Below are 12,410 nucleotides of genomic sequence, written 5' to 3'. Positions count from 1 at the left end.
CGACATTTAAGAAAACGAATACTTGAATAGTATAATAACATTGCGAGAATAGTTAGTAAAACTAAGCCACAACTTAAAGAAGAATTAATTAGAGTATTCCTGTGTAGAAATTTATCGTGGCCGTCCTAGTGTTAGCCTATAGCTAGACAGTGTTTGTCGTGGAAATTTATTCTCAAATAACTGCAATGGCCCTTCAAAGTTCATGTACAGTTTTTCCCTTTATTTCTTTAGATATGTAGCCTTTCTAGAATTTAGCTAGTTATTGTCTAGAATGCTTACTTGAAAATTTTGTACAAGTTCGTACAGTAGGCTGTCTAGAATTTACCAAGATGCGGCCTAGGATACCGTCATGAAAAATTAATATAAGTCCGTCAAGCAGGAGTCACTAAATTCGCTACAGTAACTAGCTAGCAGACGAATTCAGTCTTTGACAATCTTTGACGTGCATATATACTTCTGGCTATTATTGTATTATGTAAGCATTATATTATAAATAATAAGTTTAATTGATTTAAAGTTTTCATTTTATTGGGCGACTATTGACAAGTAAAACAAGTAAGCATAAATAAAATTTTATTTAAGATAACATATATTCATAATAACAAATTAAATAATTTAATCAATAAAAATATATTTATTTAATTATTGTTATTTTTATGTTATATAATTTAAATTTAATTTATTAAATTAATAAGAATTATTCATTTCAATTTTAATTTAAACAAATTAATTTAAAAATGAAAAAATAATCTTATTTTAAACAAAAAAAAGTTTTTTTTACCAAATTTAAAAAAATAAAAATATTGACTTATATATGTTAAATAAATTATTTAACATTAAAAATAAATTATAATTTATATAGAATTATTGTTTCTTTATTGTTATGTTCTTCAAGTCTTCATTTTCCTCAGTCGCAACTTATCAAATCAATTTTGTATTTATTTTCCCATGTTAAGGTGGCGTAATGGTTAGCGTGTTAGCCTGCGGAGCGTTAGGTTAGGGGGTTCGATCCCACACTGCGAAAAGAAGTATCTTATTTTAAGATGTTTTGGTAGCATTAAGATGTTTAAAATGTCTTAATGTCTTAAAAACGCTACCAAAACATCTTAAAATAAGATACTTCTTTTTGCAATGCAGCGAGCCTTAAATATTTTCCAAAATTCATGTAAGCGATTGCATTAATTAATAATAGGTAGGGGTAAATATAAGGTCTCCAATTATAAATAATGTTAATTGTATAATTAATTCCATATTTATTTTTTTTGTGTAGGTGTTACTACCTATTTAAAGTTGGGTCAACCTTTGAGTAGATAGAAACTGTATATTTTAATATCATGAAACTGGCTAGAAATCTTTATTTTACTAGAAAGAGATTAGACAACAGACCTGGAAAAAAACTAGCTATCCCTAGCGGAACATACCCTACTTGATTCTGTCCAGTATTCCTCTCAAGTTGCTGGATTGAATCTAGCTCAGCTGTAGAGTTTCTAATACATTTCCACGGTAAATTTCCACACGGGTTTAGAAGCAGCGAAGATCCGCCTACCAGCACGAAGAAGATGGAAGAGCGAATGTAGAAGGAGGGAGAGAATTTTTTCTCCTATTTTCAGGATAAAGTGAGATTTATACATCGCTTAGATTTATTGGAAGAGATTTCTGTAGAGTATGTGATGGAAGGGAAATCCGCCTTTTTATTGAAATATCAAGCACGAGCACGAAATTATTGTACGTTGGATGATCTTCTAGATAGGATGCAACGTATAACTAGAAATGAGGCAAGAAGGGAAATGAAAAAACCTAGTGGTTCCATACAAAATGCATTCGCATTGTTTGAGTTAGATGTTACCTGTGTCACGAGTTTTTGACATTTATCTTCAAAATGTACCATTCCCAGGGGCGTAGACAGAAAAATATTTCGGGGAGTGTTTTGTAAGAGAAAATTTTATTTTTTGAGTTTCCCGTGGAAAAAAATCTTCTGAAACGCCTAGAGTCAAGCTTGGCGCAATCTAAAAAGCGCCTAGCATCGCTAGTCTGGAAGATCTGGCTTGGAAAGTTCTGGTGCTACTCAGACACTAGTCAGACACTGAATAGCGTCGCTAGTCTGGAAAGTCTAGCCAGACCCAGATCTGATGCAGGACAGAAAGTCAAGATCACTAAAAAATTTTATTTTGTAATTTCTAGACTGTGTCTAGCGATGCTCGTCTGGAATGTCTAGCCAGACTTAACTCTGGTGCTGTACAGGAGGTTTAGATAACTAAAATTTTTTATTTGTTGACATGACAACATAATTGACATTAATCGGATTTTTCAATTTTTTTCATTTAATTTAAGCTTCCATTTTATTTACTTTTTTAAAAAAGAAAATTTTTATTAAACAATTTAATTACAAAATTATTAAAAATAATAATAATAAAGTAATTCTTCTAACTTTTTTATAGTGAAAAGAGTATAACTATTATTAAATTAAATAAAATTAATAATAAAAATTAAGATTTTTACAATTGTAGTTATTATAAACAATTTGGAAAAAAATTTACAATCAATTTAGCCGCGGTGGTTAAAGCGTTAAATTAGGACTCAGGTTAGGTATATGGTCGTGGGTTCGATCCCCGTGGGTTAGGCGTGCAAGTGTACTGAGTTAATAAGAATTGTGGATAATATTATTTTTTATTGTATGTATTTTTTTAGGTTCAGAAATATAACGATTTGTTCTTACAAGTTAAATCAATTAAATTTAATAGAATCAGGCCAACCCTAGAAGATTTTTCTACACAGGTTGGAAAAAGTGGAGGGGGTCAAGAAAATTTATGATTTCGGGAGGGGTTTGAACCCCTAAACCCCCCCTGGATACACGCCTGACCATTCCTGAGAAAGTCAGAGGAGCTTGTTTCAAGTGTTCTGAACAGGCCATCAGACGATTAACGTTCCAGCGGGATCATGAAGAGCTGCGAATAATGAGGTATCATCATCAGATGCAGCTAAATCAAGTTCGAGAAGGGATACAGTATCCTTTAGACAAGACCATGTCGAGAGAATTGCAGATGTGAACATTGGCAAGTCATCATTTACATCAATTGAGAAGGTTCCATTGAATGTTTCCGGATCAACGGAGTCAGTACTGTCAAACGAAGCAGGTAAAGAGGTTTATTACGTCGAAACGCTAGTAGAGTTGACAAAAACGATTACAAGTGCCTCGTGCTTCGTCTTATTCGAAAACATTGTGCTCGTCAATAAACTCGGTCTTCCTACACTTGGTGCATAATATATTATTATAGGAAAATAGATATTAAATATCGAAATTTTCAAGAAAGATATTAATTTACATTTTTTCAAGTTTCCATATTAAAATTTTCACAAATGTACATTAAAAAAATATGGGTTATATACATTCTATAAAATATGGCTGATTATATGAGCCACTATGTTTTAGAGCTAAAAGTCATTTAGTTTAGGAACTCAGACAGACCTGTTCATTAAAATCATTGTTCCTTTTTTTAGCTACAGAGTTCTTTGCCAATTAGTATAATATCCCACACGTTACTCAGAACAAGGTGCAAGAAAATAGTATATTTCGATACGGGACAAACGAGCGTTTTGCTCATTACAAGTGTAACGGCGTGGCAAGAACTCAATGCGAGGCAAAGCATAACCTCGTTTGACAGCTACTTGCAGCTATTCAAAATGGCCGACTCCCTCATTGTGCGCGCGGACGATGAGCAAAATGTTTTGGCCACCGCTTAACGGTGAGCAAAATACTTTGCTCATCGTCCGCGCGTACGGTGAGGGATTCGACTATTTTGGATAGCTGAAAGTGGTTGCCAAACGAGGTTTTTGCATGCACGTATAAAGAAAAAAATTTATTCGTGTTCAGCATCAAAAAATCTATAAGTATAACCCTTTACAAGCTCCGAAGAAATATTCTATAAGATCACATTTAAAGTTCGTTTTAATAAAAAAACGCAAAATTTCGAATTACGATAGGGATAAGTAGGTCAAATTGTAACAGATTATATAGCTTGAGTGTTAAGACATTGTAAAATTAAAATTTTAAAAATAGAACATTGTAGACAAGTATGTAACAACAGTTCATTTTAATAATTACGTTTACAAGGACAAATAAAGATTTACTCACTCTTCACAGACAGTATCGTAAATGTCTCTTAAAGACAACGTCATATTTAAGCAGCGCTCAATCATTACTGCTCTAGCATCATCATTATTTTTAAGATTATTATTAAATGAACATGAATGAGGCGAAGTGATCCTGTGCAACCCATTAATTATTTTTAATACTCCCTTACATCCTCCTTTTATCCGATTAGTTCGGTTATAACACCTACACGAATCAAACAATTGTGATTAACTACCGAAAAGTAATTTTTAAAAGGCTCTTGAAACAATATAGGGTGAGTGTATCAAATACTGCCGATGTCCCAATTACTTCTATTTCTATAAAATTAGTAAAACTTACTAATTGCGAACATAAAACTGTATCAAAATGACTTTAAAAATTATTCTGAATAATATTTGATATTATAAGCACTAAACATGCATATTTCGACAATTATCACATTAGTTATTCAAGTTTAAATGGAACCTATCACAGTAATTAGAGCATGTGTATGTTTTTGTCATGCTTCTATTACTGTGGTATATCCAGTCAACGTAACCTCATCTAAATAAACGCTTATAGCGTTTATTATCACCAAAGTCAGTCTTGGGTTGTATATCACAGTAATTGGGACACTTACCCTATTCAGGAGAAGTTTTGCTCTAACATAAATCAAGTTGAAAAAATTATGCAGGTGTGAATTTTGATTGTTTCCCTTAGGTAAGGGCAAATATAGTTAAATATTGTTATAACCCTGGGCTGAACCAGGCTTCCCCCTTAAAACTTCGTATTAAAAATATGCCAAACATCCATGTCTATCTATCTATTATTACCTAAATAGTGTTCGTTCAAAAAAGAAATTTATTATCATTTATTGATAAATGCTTATGAAAGTTTAAAATAAAGTGAATCAATTTAGGGAAAAAGTGTACTTTTCATAATTACTGTTATAATTCTTATCAAAATATATAATAAATATGAGAATAAATATTATTTGAAGAATGAAGAATTAATAAATTTAGTATGAAAAATTAGAATTATGCGAGAATTATAACAGAGTACGAAAAAGTGTTATTTAAAATGTTGTAGTTGTAAAAATAAATATATAATTTAGCAAACTTATTTGACTACCCACACAGCACAATATATTGCTGTAAGCTTACCTCAAGCTTACATGTAATTTTTGTAAGCTAACCCTGTAAGCTTCAGGTAAGGTCGAGGTAATATAAAAATGTCCGCCATACAGTAAGCTTACACAGTAATGCCATGGTAAACTTACATGGTAAAGTCATGGTAAGCTCACACGGTAAGATCACTGTAAGGTTACAGTAAGCTTACACGGTGAGGTTATATTAATTGCTAACAAATAACAAAGTATTAATTTATCAACTTACAGTAAACAATAAATTGTTTTGTACAATTATATTTATTTTGTCATTTATATAAAAAACCTCGGTAGGGTTTGCTTAAAAAAATTTACTGCGCATTCGTAAGTGCCATAGAAAGCTACTGCGCATAAATATTTTTTAAAAATTATTTATTGATACCTTTGAAAACTTGCCGTGTAAGCTTACTGTAACCTTACAGTGACTTTGCCATGTAAGTTTACTATGGCCTTACTGTGTAAGCTTACTGTATGGCGGACATTTTTATATTACCTCGACCTTACCTGAAGCTTACAGGGTTAGCTTACAAAAATTACATGTAAGCTTGAGGTAAGCATACAGCAATATACTGTGCTGTGTGGGTATTATTAAAAATTTTATATGAAAAGTGTCGGACTTCCCCCACTATCTCCAACTTGAACCGAGTTCGACTTCGTGTTTAACCCGAACTGTCCCAATTGAATCCGAACACTAAACATCTTTGTACTATGATCAATTCACACGTATATGAAAAAATATTATTTATAAATATTTTGAATTAAAAATTCATACTCAAAAATGACCATTTTAAAATTACACAATTTGCATTAGTTCATATCCTGTTAAATTATTTTCTTATTAAGATATTACAAGTAAATGTTTTTCTCACATGTGCTAAAAAATTCCAGTGCTTAGTATATAAGGAACCAAAAGTATATAAATATATATATATATATATATGCGTATTAGTATAGATTTGCGAGCGTCTATGTATAGGTAAAATAATTTGTGAATCTGCCGTTTATGTATGTGTGCGTTTGTGTTCTTCCAATCGTAGTGATTTGGTAATTGAAATAACCAATGAGAGAATTGGAGAATGACGGAACTGAGCGACATTAGCCAAAATTTCTTTTCTTTTTTCCTCTTCTTTCAAACATTCCGAATTTTTCATATAAAATTTTTCAAATTGTAAAAAGCTACATTATAGAATATAAACAGACTTTATATCATATTTTAATAAAAGTACAAATTTCCCTAAATTCAAATAAACTATATTAAAATGTAATGCAAGTTTTTGTACATTTTAATAATAATTTTTTTTCAGTGTATTAATCTTATATAAATTTTTTAACAAATAACCTGTAGATGGAATTTCTTGTGCATCTAATGTCCTTCTCATATTTATATCCATTGTGATATAAAATCTCCATCTAACACTTGTTATTTGGAAGTTTTAGAGTTGATAATTATAAATCTAAAATCAGAATCGGAAAATTATTATTTTATTGTTATTAAATTATTCAAGAATATTGAAAAATAATTGAAATCATGTAAGACATGTCATTTTGGAGTTATAAAAGTTTTTAATTATAAATCTAAATTCACAATCTCAAAACTCAAAATGTCGAAATCAAAATGGCGAACAATTTTTCAAAAGTTTCAAAAAAATAATTTGAATTAACCTAAACTTAATATTTGTGGGTTTTTAGAAATGTCCATTACGAAACTAAAATCAGTATCAAAAATTTTAAATGTCGGATGCAAGATGGAAGACAATTTTTCAAAATTGTTAAAAAAATTGAAAGCATATTTAAATTATTATTTGCGGGTTTCTAGGGTTGCATATTAAGAATCTAATGTCAGCATCACAAAATTAAAAATGTCGAATCAAAGATGGCTGACAATTATAAAAAATTTAAAAAAAATTGAAATGATCTTAAATTTGTTATCTAGAAGTTTGGAAGGGAAACGGAAGAAAATTTCTTGTAGCGAAAACATTACAAATTTTAGAAAAGACAATTCTATAGATTGTCATGTAGACTGTAAGAAAATTGTCTTTCAAACACAGAAATTGGGAACTGAACAACCTGATTTGCATTAGCACAGAGACATAGCGCATGCGCAACGAATTGTACTGCGCAACACTCTATGTTGTTTCACAAACCTCAGCGTTTTGTGAATATTCCAAGATAGCAATTATGCAAAAATGTCAAGAAAAGTTCAAAATAATATAAACTTTTTATTGAAGGGATTTTAGGGCTTGAAAATTATGAATTTAATATCAGCATCACACAATTCCAAATGTTGGATACAAGATGTTGATAATTATGAATCTAACATCAGCATTAAAAAATTCAAATTGTCGGATAAAATATAAACGATAATTTTTCAAAAATTTTAATAAATAATTGAAATTATCTTCAACGTGATGTTTGAAGATTTGTAGGATTGCCAATTATCAATCTTATGTCAGTATTCAAAAATTCAAAATTTCTAACTAAATATGGCACATCATTTCTAAAAAATGTAAAAATGTGTGACGTGATCTGCAGGAAGGGACCTTAGAACCAAATGTTATGTTTACGAAAGATTTACTTGAACTAAAAGTTTATTTTTGTTTTTGTAAAACTGAAATCATTTTTTATTAAATATTGTGAATGTAATGTAGACTTAAATATCATTAGTTTGAATTTCGAGTTAAACATCTTTGTATATTTTCACTTAAAAATTTCAAAACGTAACCTATAATTTTTTTCTTCTAAGGTACCTTTTTCCGATTGCGTCACATATAAATTAAATTATATACAATTTGTTATTCGTGGGCTTGTAGGATTGCTACATATAAATCTAATATCAGCATAAAAAATTAAAAATGTCGGATCAAAGATGGTGGATAATTATTTAAAACTATTTAAAAATATCCAAATTATCTTAACACTAGAACTACCGACGCATGTTTGTTCTAGTTAACGACCGTTGTTCCGTTAATGATTAGCTAGAGGGCTAAATTTTTCTGACTTTTATTTTTTTGTTGAGTTTAATGCGTATACCAAAATTTCATATTTTTATCATTATTAGAACCTGAAATCTGAACCGACATATCTAGAACTACCGACGGAACATTTTGTCCTATGGTTATAAATATTTTTAAAAATAATTATTATTTCAAAATTGAAAAATAATCATTGTGTACAGTTATTATATAGTATAAACAATGCTAAAATATGTGGAATTATGCTTATTTTTTATATTTTGACGTGCTTGCCTGCGGGACCCAGCTGCTTAAATTCCATAAATAACAAGATTTAATAGCAGGATATTTAATATTTTAATTATAAATTATAATTGTAATATTTTGCAAATATAATTGCAAAAAATATTTAATCTTTTGACACTCTAGGGTACATGAAAAGCCCACAAAAAGTCTCGTCGTGATACCTTTTTTGACAGGGCTTTGAATGTACAGTACAAAAGAATAATAAATTTAATTTAAGTATTACTGGGTATTCTTAGTTTTTGAAGTCGCTGAATACAAATCAGACGTCAGATTTGAAAAATTCAAAATGTCGGATCCAATATAGCGGATGAATTCTCAAAAATTAAACATATTTGCTTGAAAATCGTTACTCGGGGGTAATATCAGATTCGTAATCAGTAACCTTGAAAACCCCTGAATAACAAGTTTCAATCAAATTCGTCAAATTTAAAAAAATATATCCGCCATATTGATTCCGACACATTGAATATTGAAAAAATAACATCAGATTTGTAATCAGCGGCCCCAAAAACCACCGAGTAACGATTTTCAAGCGATACCGATCGATTTTTTTTTTATTCTTCCGCCATATTGGATCGGCCATTTTGATTTTTGAAAAACGGACACCGAATTCGTAATCAGTGACCCCAAAATCCACCGAGTAACGATTTTCAAGCCAACAAACACAAATCTACATGAGAAGCTACGAAGCGGACGGTTAGTGTACGAAACTGCTGGTGAAATGCGTTAATCAAAAACATCGATTTTGGCAAAATCTCACTTAAAGTATTGAGTTTCCCAGATACATAATTTATTGTTAAAGTTTTATTTATTATTTTAAGGCCTACCAGAAGTTTACAATTTTTCGGGATGATTTTCTATATTGCTCTAAATTTAACAGAAAAAGGCCGTTTTTATCACTTAAACCAATTTTTTAGTAAAACATTAAAATGCAGCCAACGTAGCACGGAATACTGCTTGAATGTCAAGGTGATATCAAGCGAGAATATTCTTATGACATTCAGGCGATATCATAATATCCGCTCCATGAGGATATTCCACGGTGATATTCCTGTAACATTCGCGTGATATTCGTATGATACTAAGAGAATATAACCCGTGAAATTCATGTTATATTGAGGGAATATCCTTGTGATATTGAGCGGAATATTTCTCTGATATTGAGGGAATAATCCTGTTATTTATGAAATTCTAAAATGTTGTTTGTTTTGAATGTTTTGAATATTCAAATAAAAAAATTAATAAATGCAAAAAAATAGAAAAAAATTTTTCTTTTAATTTTTTAAATGATCTCATCAATATCACTGGAATATTCCGCTCAATATCACTGGGATATCCCCTCAATATTACATGAATTTCACCGGAATATTCCCTCGGTATCATACGAATATCACGCGAATGTCACAGGAATATCGCCGTGGAATGTCCCCATGAAGCGGACATTATGATATCGCTTAAATGTCACAGGAATATTCCCACTTGATATCACCGTGACATTTAACCAATATTCCGTGCTACTTATTGGGGGGAGTATTTCCGAATTCGAATACATAATTTACGTAAAAAAGCTAAGAAACCTATGCATCATTTCATTTTTGTAAGTTGTAAATGTTGATGAAAAAAATGAATAATAGGACAAAATGTCCTGGTGGTAGTTCTAGGTATTCAGGATCTTCAGTAGTTCTAGTGTGAAACTTTATAAAAGAAATTATATTAAACAAGTTATTTTAGAGTTATTAGGATTGCTAATTAAGAAATTGATTAAAGAATTCATTAACCAATAATCCGAATTGCTTAAATTGATAGGGGAGAGGGCCCCAAGATGGACATGGCAGATTTCACTGATTTAGTTTGTTTAGATGAAGCTTTTTATATAAACACGGATCGAAAAGAATTATTTCTCTTCCTTTAACACATATCACGTGGGTTTTTCGTTTTAAAAAGTTTTGTAACAGTTTTTATTTCAGTCGGTAAAATTATCTATATTTTTTATTTCGAATAGGTGCATATCGTAATAACCTCATTTATTTATCGTATAATAGTGTTGTAAAATAATTTGGTTGACACTGTGTTTGTAAATAATTTTTATTTGCGCCAAAAAAATAGGGTCATTGGTCCTAAGATGGACATCACACCTATTTTATTTATTTTCAATGTTACAGTTTCTTAATAATGCTCTAAGTCTCATAACTGACATTTTTTCTTTTTCTACTTCGAAATTGTGTTGTTATCAATGAAGAATTGAAATATGTCAGAGAGAAGTGCACTTAAAGTACGCCAAAATCTGCGGACCCTGGTACGAATGTCGGAATTGTGACTCAGACAATTCAGCTTAAAGCTGGATTTATTGTCAATTTCTTTTAATTAATTATAAAATAACTAATCTCTTATTAAATAAATTAAATAAATTAAATAAATTAAAAAAATTAGATTGGAAAAATTAAAAAAATTAATTTAATTAAATTATTCTCGTTAAAATTAATTTTCTTACAATATTATTTAATTTTTAACATGTAAAAAATGTTAGAACTTTTAAAAAAATATAATAAAGAAACAGAAAATTGGTTTAAAAATCCTTACTTGATATTTTATTTTTCCCGTTTTTTAATGCATTTTATGAAGGTGTCCATCTTGGGGCCACTTTTTTTCAAATCGCAATTTACAACAATTTGAAAAAATTCTTTTAAAAATATTTGTTTTCAAATTAAAATTTTTTCTTTATGGCAAAAGGATACCTTATTTATTCTACTTTCATACGGTATGCACCATTTTTAAATATCCTAAAACGTTTGGATTCTAGAAAACAAAATCAAAACTATGTCCATCTTGGGGCCCTCTCCCCTACATAATTTATCCCAGTCAATTTTATTGTTTATTATTTTATTTTCTTTATTTAAAATTCCAGCTATTTACACTAAAAAATAGTAACAAAATAATTTTATTGCATTATGAAACAAAATTTTCATGAACTGACTTTTGAAAAAATTGATTAAAGAGTTCTTCGAAGAATAACCCAAATGACTGAAATTCATAAATGTTTTATCTCAGTCAATTTTATTGTCATTTTATAGAAATTTCAAGCAAGTTAAACAAATAAAATATTTTTATAGAATTTTGGAAAAATATTTTCATGAATTGACATTTGAAAAAATTAATCGAAGAGTTCTTCGATGAATAACCTCAAACGAATGAAATTCAAAAATTATTTATCTTACTCAATTTTATTGTTTATCTATAAAAATTTCAAGCTCGTAAAACTAGAAAAATAGTGAAATAATAAATTTATTGTATTTTAATAGAAAATTTTTATAAATTTACTAATTGAATATATTGTTGAAGAGTTCTTCAAAGAATAACCTTAAATGATTGAAATTGAAAAGTTATTTATTTCAGTCAGTTTTAATGTTTATTTATCAAAATCTCAAGCTCGTTCGACTAGAAAAATAGTAAAAAATAAATTTATTATATTTTGGAACATAATTTTCATAAATTGACTGTTCGAAGAAAATTGATCAAGAGTTCTTTGAAAAATAACACAAATGACTAAAATTCATAAATGTTTTATTTTAGTCAATTTTATTGTTCATTTGTTAAATTTATAAGTTCATACAACTAGAAAAATAGTAAAAATATAAATTTATTATATTTTGGAACACAATTTTCATAAATTGACTGTTTGAAGAAAATTGATCAAGAGTTCTTCGAAGAATATCGCAAAAGACTGAAATTCGCAAATTATTAATCTCAGTCAATTTTTTAGTTTATTTATCAAAATCTCAAGCTCATTCAACTAGAAAAATGGTAAAAAATTAAATTTTATTGTATCCTGAATCAATATTTCTAAAAATTGACTCTTGAAAAAATTGATCGAAAAGTT

This window comes from Leptopilina boulardi, unplaced genomic scaffold (assembly GCF_019393585.1).
Source record: "Leptopilina boulardi isolate dan_hultmark-lab unplaced genomic scaffold, ZJU_Lbou_2.1 LbouV2_47, whole genome shotgun sequence".
Taxonomy (NCBI): Eukaryota; Metazoa; Arthropoda; class Insecta; order Hymenoptera; family Figitidae; genus Leptopilina; species Leptopilina boulardi.
The sequence above is the reverse complement of the archived record's forward strand: the minus strand, read 5'-3'. Positions refer to the sequence as shown.